General features: G+C 45.5%; 1 long non-coding RNA gene across 1 annotated transcript; it reads left to right on the forward strand.

The window, feature by feature from the left end:
• The first annotated feature begins 2739 nt into the window (after nt 1–2739).
• LOC120018767 lies at nt 2740–4007 on the forward strand. Its single transcript, XR_005472252.1, has 2 exons — nt 2740–3457; nt 3549–4007. It is a non-coding gene; the product is annotated as an uncharacterized LOC120018767 (long non-coding RNA).
• Nucleotides 4008–8646: the final 4639 nt, after the last annotated feature.

Raw genomic sequence — 8646 nt, forward strand, 5'->3', positions numbered from 1 at the left:
GTATGTTTAGCTGTAAATACAGCACACGTGAAGATTAGGCTAAACAGAATAGCTAGCTATCCAAGACATCTGATATGATGCAATAGGTCTCAGTTAAAAACACATGAACCCACTGCACTCAAATGTAATGTTTTCATTAAGTCTTCTGCTCATGTTAGAGCTAATGAAGGCTACAAGTATGAAAAATGCTTACAAACTATGAAATATGTTTACTAAGTATGAAGTTTGCTTACTAAATATCAAGTATGGTCCCAAAGTATGAAGTACGCTTACTTGAAGTATGCTTACTGAAGACAGATTTTACTATATGTGTGCTGTATTTTGCTCTATTTACACTATTGTATTTAGTTTTATGTATGTATACTCAACAGAGTTGTATGTATGCTTTCATGTACAATGTGAGCTCTTTTAAACCACACTATCAGCATCAACTGCCCCCCAAAATGGCTGCTTTATTCTACTCAGGCATTAACAAAGACGACTGCACATTGATGCTACTGTAAAGACGACTGCACATTGATGCTACTGTACATGCTGAGTCAGCCAACATTCCACACCCCAGCCAGGACCCGCCTGCTGCCCTTATATGGATTGAAGCTGCATGGTGGGGCATCATGGGTGCTTCATTGTATATCAGAACAAAACATCTCTAGAATAATTTCTTATGCTACTCAAAAACAACAAAAAGTAGAAGGATAGGAAGGTAGATGGACTGGCTACTCGAAAGCTGGAAGTATGTAAAGCATAGGATGATTGAATGATACAGTATGATAGATTGGGGAAAGGTTAGGAGGATATATGGAGGGAAGGTTAGGAGGATAGATGGAGGGAAGGTTAGGAGGATAGATGGAGGGAAGGTTAGGAGGATAGATGGAGGGAAGGTTAGGAGGATATATGGAGGGAAGGTTAGGAGGATAGATGGAGGGAAGGTTAGGAGGATAGATGGAGGGAAGGTTAGGAGGATAGATGGAGGGAAGGTTAGGAGGATATATGGAGGGAAGGTTAGGAGGATAGATGGATGGATGAAAGGGAAAGGAGGGAGGGAGAACAAGGCAAGGACATACGACAAACAGCTGGACAAAACCAGCCTCCTGACATGCTGGTAAAGGCAATTTGTGGCATTGTTCTAGACTTAGCTGTGCTGTTTGTCTCAAACCATGACTGCTCAGGCCCTCTCTGTTCCCTTTCTCTCTCCCTCTCTGTTCTCTTTCTCTCTCTCTACTCACTTTCTATGTGTGTGTCTCTCTCTAACTCTTTCTATTTGACTCTTTCTCTCTCTTTCTCTCTCTGTGTCACACACCCCCACATGCGCACACACACACAGCATACCATAAATCTGACTTCAAGGGCGGTGTTGGCGTCGGCAAGAACAGGATATGAGAGCGTGTCCCTCTAAAAACCTTCCCCTCCAGATGAGAACAAAGGTAGAGAATGTTCCAGATTCCCTGGCCGCTGCAGTCTAGGAACATGTGGAGCCAATAGTTGGCCAACGAGCAGTCCTTATCTTTTCCCCCTTCTTTCCATGCATTTTCTCTCTGTTGTCTAGCTTGTCCATCTCTCTTTTTGGCCTCTTGGTAAGCTAGCTTTTTGTTTCGTACTATTATCTCTTTGTTAGTGCATCTGCTTCAATTACATTTACATTACATTTAAGTCATTTAGCAGACGCTCTTATCCAGAGCGACTTACAAATTGGTGCATTCACCTCATGATATCCAGTGGAACAGCCACTTTACAATAGTGCATCTAAATATTTTAAGGGGGGGGGGGGGGGGGTTAGAAGGATTACTTTATCCTATCCTAGGTATTCCTTAAAGAGGTGGGGTTTCAGGTGTCTCCGGAAGGTGGTGATTGACTCCGCTGTCCTGGCGTCGTGAGGGAGTTTGTTCCACCATTGGGGTGCCAGAGCAGCGAACAGTTTTGACTGGGCTGAGCGGGAACTGTACTTCCTCAGAGGTAGGGAGGTGAGCAGGCCAGAGGTGGATGAACGCAGTGCCCTTGTTTGGGTGTAGGGCCTGATCAGAGCCTGAAGGTACGGAGGTGCCGTTCCCCTCACAGCTCCGTAGGCAAGCACCATGGTCTTGTAGCGGATGCGAGCTTCAACTGGAAGCCAGTGGAGAGAGCGGAGGAGCGGGGTGACGTGAGAGAACTTGGGAAGGTTGAACACCAGACGGGCTGCGGCGTTCTGGATGAGTTGTAGGGGTTTAATGGCACAGGCAGGGAGCCCAGCCAACAGCGAGTTGCAGTAATCCAGACGGGAGATGACAAGTGCCTGGATTAGGACCTGCGCCGCTTCCTGTGTGAGGCAGGGTCGTACTCTGCGGATGTTGTAGAGCATGAACCTACAGGAACGGGCCACCGCCTTGATGTTAGTTGAGAACGACAGGGTGTTGTCCAGGATCACGCCAAGGTTCTTAGCGCTCTGGGAGGAGGACACAATGGAGTTGTCAACCGTGATGGCGAGATCATGGAACGGGCAGTCCTTCCCCGGGAGGAAGAGCAGCTCCGTCTTGCCGAGGTTCAGCTTGAGGTGGTGATCCGTCATCCACACTGATATGTCTGCCAGACATGCAGAGATGCGATTCGCCACCTGGTTATCAGAAGGGGGAAAGGAGAAGATTAATTGTGTGTCGTCTGCATAGCAATGATAGGAGAGACCATGTGAGGTTATGACAGAGCCAAGTGACTTGGTGTATAGCGAGAATAGGAGAGGGCCTAGAACAGAGCCCTGGGGGACACCAGTGGTGAGAGCACGTGGTGAGGAGACAGATTCTCGCCACGCCACCTGGTAGGAGCGACCTGTCAGGTAGGACGCAATCCAAGCGTGGGCCGCGCCGGAGATGCAATCTCCTTATCTTGTTGTCTTGTCACTCTTCTCATTCTTTCTCCCCTCTTCTGTCTAGCATCCCTCTTAAAACACACACAAAGACACACATACATAGAGGTAAAGAGAGACAAACACACACACACGCACGCTCACACACTCAGCGACAGAGAGCGACACACACACAGAGACAGAGAGCGACACACACGCACAGAGACAGAGAGCGACACACACACACACACACACACACACACACACACATCCCTCAGACAGGATTATCCCACTCTCACAAGTTGATCCTCCGGTAAGCGCTGCCAGTCCCCTGTGAGCATGTAACAGAAGCACTGCAGTCAGGGCAAGGCTGTGACCTAGAGAGTAGTGTGTTTGTGTGTGTGCGTCTCTGTTTGTGTGTGTGTACTCCTCTGTGTGTTTGTGTGTGTGTGTCTCCCGCTGTGTGTTTGTGTGTGTCAGGTCACAGGCCAAGGTATCCTACCTGATCCGCTCTGAGGGAATCGGCCTGCGAGTACATTAAGAGATTGCGGTGGGACGCCGAGCTGAGGCTCACTGGCTCGACTTAAAGACATACACACATAATCCTGGCTGCTCTGCTCCACCTAACAAGGATACACGTGGCAGGTGTGTCTTTCAGGGACTGTGTGTGTGTGTGTGTGTATCAGTGTGTTTGTGTGTATCGTCTCTGAGCTTTACCCAACCTATGCCCTCTCAGGCGTGCCCCTGTCCTTGGGCACCCTTACCCGCCCTAAAGTTACTTCATCTGCCAACTGGATAAAGATAGAGAGGGGTACACAGAGACGAGAGAGAGGAGTACACAGAGACGAGAGAGAGGGGTACAGAGACGAGAGAGAGGTGTACACAGAGACGAGAGAGAGGGGGAGAGAGAGAGACCGACAGATGGAGGGAGAGAGGGAAGCAGACAGTAGAGAGAGGTGACAGGACAGAGGTTACCCCACACCATCATGCCATCCTGCCCAGCCTGATCACACAAAGCACAGTCAAAGCACACCAACACCTAACCATGCACTTTAACTATGGAGGCTTGAGATCTGCAAGTGTATGGTATGTGTTTTGGTATGCTATAAAATGCTATGTATAATAAGGTATGCTACGTAATTCCGTGGACTGTTCATTTTGATGTGATAATAAATTGAATTGCATGGAGACAAAACATTCTTTGTGTTTGTATTATTTGAACTGTGAGTAGATATACACCACCGTTCAAAAGTTTGGGGTCACTTAGAAATGTCCTTGTTTTTGAAAGAACATCACATTTTTTGTCCATTTAAAATAACATCACATTGATACGAAATACAGTGTAGACATTGTTAATGTTGTAAATGACTGCTGATCTTTAATGGAATATCTACATAGGCGTACAGAGGCCCATTATCAGCAACCATCAATCCTGTGTTCCAATGGCACGTTGTGTTAGCTAATCCAAGTTTATCATTAAAAAGGCTAATTGATCATTAGAAAACCCTTTTGCAATTATGTTAGTACAGCTGAAAACTGTTCTGATTAAAGAAGCAATTAAACTGGCCTTCTTTAAACTAGTTGAGTATCTGGAGCATCAGTATTTGTGGGTTTGACTACAGGCTCAAAATGGCCAGATAAGCTTTTTTTCTTCTCTGGGAAAATGGCTGCCCAGTATGATTACATGGTGGTGTTTAGACTTCAAAAGATACCCATAACACAGGACGACCTAATCTCCCCCTCTCCTGTTCCTAGAAGAAATGTCACTGACACTCTGTGGACGCTATTAGTTAATAAGAAGTAAAGGGGGGGAAGGGAACACACACACACACACACACACACACACACACACACACACACACACACACACACACACACACACACACACACACACACACACCATTTCTCCTCAATGGCTCAATCCAGCCATACTGAAAACCACAGGGGAAGAAGGAGGAAAGGAGAGGAGAGGAGGAAGAGGTGTCAATGCCAGCAAGAGGCCAAGCCTGGCTCTGCTCTGAAGAGGTTTACAAACCTTTCCTAACTTCCCCTTAGCCTCGTGAAATCGTCTGTGAAAGCTTCTTAGGGTTAGGATTACCCCTATGTGCCGGCTGACGGGTGGTAGATCACCGCTGCACCTGACAAAAACACTGCCGGTGTGCAACTTAACCCAAACCTGACCTATCCCAAGCCCAGACTGACCTAGCACATTCCAACAATGCACCCAGACCTTTACCAAGGGGGCCCAGCAGAGGCCTGTGGCCACTCACATAAGGCAGGCCACCTAAGGACTGTACCTGGGAACGTATATGGCTCTCTCTCTTTTTAAGGTTTGTCACTAGTTAACACAGCCACAAAGTCATAATTATGGCTAAACTCTGCCTATTGTCCCCATTTCTCTTCTTATTTGATTGTAAACCTAACCCTAATCTTAACCACACTGCAAACCTTATGCCTAACCTTAACCACACTGCAAACCTTATGCCTAACCTTAACCACACTGCTAACCTTATGCCTAACCCTAACCTTAAATTAAGATCAAAACGCACATTTTTGTAGCCAATTTTGACTTTGTGGCTATCTAGTGGAAACCTTCTTTAAGCAGGAGATGTGTGATACATCCTGACTCAAATAGAGAAGAGATATTAACAATATATTTTATGATCTTTATGATTATGATTATGATTTTATGATCAGCAGGTCTGGGACAAGTAGCACGTCCGGTGAACAGGTCAGGATTCCATAGCCGCAGGCAGAACAGTTGAAACTGGAGCAGCAGCACGGCCAGGTGGACTGGGGACAGCAAGGAGTCATCAGGCCAGGTAGTCCTGAGGCATGGTCCTAGGGCTCAGGTCCTCTGAGAGAGAGAAAGAAAGAGAGAAAGAAAGAAAGAGAGAAAGAAAGAATTAGAGAGAGCATACTTAAATTCACACAGGACACCGGATGAGACAGGAGAAATACTCCAGATATAACAGACTGACCCTAGCCCCCCGACACATAAACTACTGCAGCATAAATACTAGAGGCTGAGACAGGAGGGGTCGGGAGACACTGTGGCCAAATCCGACGATACCCCCGGACAGGGCCAAACAGGCAGGATATAACCCCACCCACTTTGCCAAAGCACAGCCCCCACACCACTAGAGGGATATCTTCAACCACCAACTTACCATCCTGAGACAAGGCCGAGTATAGCCCACAAAGATCTCCGCCACGGCACAACCCAAGGGGGGGCTCCAACCCAGACAGGAAGATCACGTTAGTGACTCAACCCACTCAAGTGACACACCCCTCCTACATTTTTGGACTCACCTTGTTGTGCTGTTCTTACTTGAACAGGAAGGTGGCATGGCAGTCCTTCGTGGGCAAATTTTGTTATCAAACTTCGTCAAGACAACTGGGATCTCTGAACACTGAAAAAAAACAAGGTTGAATCATGAAGTCAGTGATGTTCAGGTTGGAGCTCTAGAAAGAAGCTTGAGTTCCCGGCTTGGAATTCCGAGTTGGATGACCGTTCAAAACGTTTTTTCCCAGTCGGAGATCGTTTTTTTCAGAGTTTCCAGTTGTCTTGAACTCATTGAAGTCTGAGATTTCCCAATTCCGAGTTTCCAGTTGTTTTGAACTCGGCAGAAGTCATGTAGGATTCACAGCATGGCCAATGTATTCAACCTTTTCTGACCCATCTAGTTGAATGTTTATCCTTTTAAGCTTTGAAAAGAGACCCTTAAACCAGACTTGGACCACACACCCACTCCACTGAATAGCAGGCTAGTGATTTCTTGGCAACGCTTGCAGTTAGCCACTGATTCCTTCCAAACCACTCATTGTTGAATTTGCGATTTCCAACTTGTTGTATAATGTTTATGTCCAATGGCCGATGAGCACCAATGCATTTTATCTATAAATTCTCTTCATATGGATCGAAAAGGATTTGCCTGTAGATTGTCGACATTATTCATGATGATGACCGCTAACTTGCTAGCTAAGATTTTAAAAGTATGATGTTGACATGATCAGTCCAATCAAAGCTATGGTAGATATAACGTGATTTGACGTAATTTTATCTGTGGCCTATGACCTTGAGCCTTCTTGGATGGGCACTTCTAATGTAACTCTATGGCAGCACCCAAGGGGCTTGAATTTTCAAGCTCTGTCAGTAGATTTTGTGGTGACGTAGTGTCCCCATGAGTAACAGAACACTAAGCCAATCACGGCGCAACTAGAGAACCAACCCCTACGCTCTGTATTTTCCGCTGGCTGCCCCACCACCACAGAAAGCACTGAGCTAGGCTGAAACACCTGCATTTTGGAGCTGCCTTACTCAAGAAAGCAAAAAAGAGACCATGTTTGTATGTGGCTTTATTAACCAAATTTGTTTTTTCATTGTTTGCAAACTGATATGTGACACGTATTAATGCCAAAAGAATATGCAAAACAGGCAACAATTTTATATATATAGTTGAAGTCGGAAGTTTACATACACTTAGGTTGGAGTCATTAAAACTTGTTTTTCAACCACTCCACAAATTTCTTGTTAACAAACTATAGTTTTGGCAAGTCGGTTAGGACATCTACTTTGTGTATGACACAAGTCATTTTTCCAACAATTATTTACAGACAGATTATTTCACTGTATCACAGTTCCAGTTGGTCAGAAGTGTACATACACTAAGTTGACTGTGCCCTTAAACAGCTTGGAAAATTCCAGAAAATGATGTCATGGCTTTAGAAGCTTCTGATAGGCTAATTGACATCATTTGAGTCAATTGGAGGTGTATCTGTGGATGTATTTCAAGGCCTACCTTCAAACTCAGTGCCTCTTTGCTTGACATCATGAGAAAATCAAAATAAATCAGCGAAGACCTCCACAAGTCTGTCAAATCAATGGTAGACCTCTGGTTCATCCTTGGGAGCAATTTCAAAACGCCTGAAGTTACCACGTTCATCTGTACAAACGATAGTACGCAAGTATAAACACCATGGGACCACGCAGCCGTCATACCTCTCAGGAAGGAGACGCATTCTGTCTCCTAGAGATGAACGTACTTTGGAGCGAAAAGTGCAAACCAATCCCAGAACAACAGCAAAGGACCTTGTGAAGATGCTGGAGGAAACAGGTACAAAAGTATCTATGTCCACAGTAAAACAAGTCTTATATCGACATAACCTGAAAGGCCGCTCTGCAAGGAAGAAGCCACTGCTCCAAAACCGCCATAAAAAAAGATCGTACTTTTTGGAGAAATGTCCTCCGGTCTGATGAAACAAAAATAGAACTGTTTGGCCATAATGACCATGGTTATGTTAGAAGGAAAAAGGGGGAGGCTTGCAAGCCGAAGAACACCATCTCAACCGTGAAGCACAGGGGTGGCAGCATCATGTTGTGGGGGTGCTTTGCTGCAGGAGGGACTGGTGTACTTCACAAAATAGATGGCATCATGAGGGAGGAAAATTATGTGGTTATATTGAAGCAACAGCTTAAGTCAGGAAGTTAAAGCTTGGTCGCAAATGGGTCTTCCAAATGGACAATGACCTCAAGCATACTTCCAGCGTTGTGGCAAAATGCCTTAAGGACAACAAAGTCAAGGTATTGGAGTGCCAATCACAAAGCCCTGACCTCAATCCTATAGAAAATGTGTGGTCAGAACTGAAAAAGCGTGTGCGAGCAAGGAGGCCTACAAACCTGATTCAGTTACACCAGCTCTGTCAGGAGGAATGGGCCAAAATTCACCCAATTTATTGTGGGAAGCTTGTGGAAGGCTACCCAAAACGTTTGACCCAAGTTAAACAATTTAAAGGCAATGCTACCAAATACTAATTGAGTGTATGTAAACTTC

This window comes from Salvelinus namaycush, chromosome 23, assembly GCF_016432855.1.
Source record: "Salvelinus namaycush isolate Seneca chromosome 23, SaNama_1.0, whole genome shotgun sequence".
In the NCBI taxonomy this organism is placed as follows: domain Eukaryota; kingdom Metazoa; phylum Chordata; class Actinopteri; order Salmoniformes; family Salmonidae; genus Salvelinus; species Salvelinus namaycush.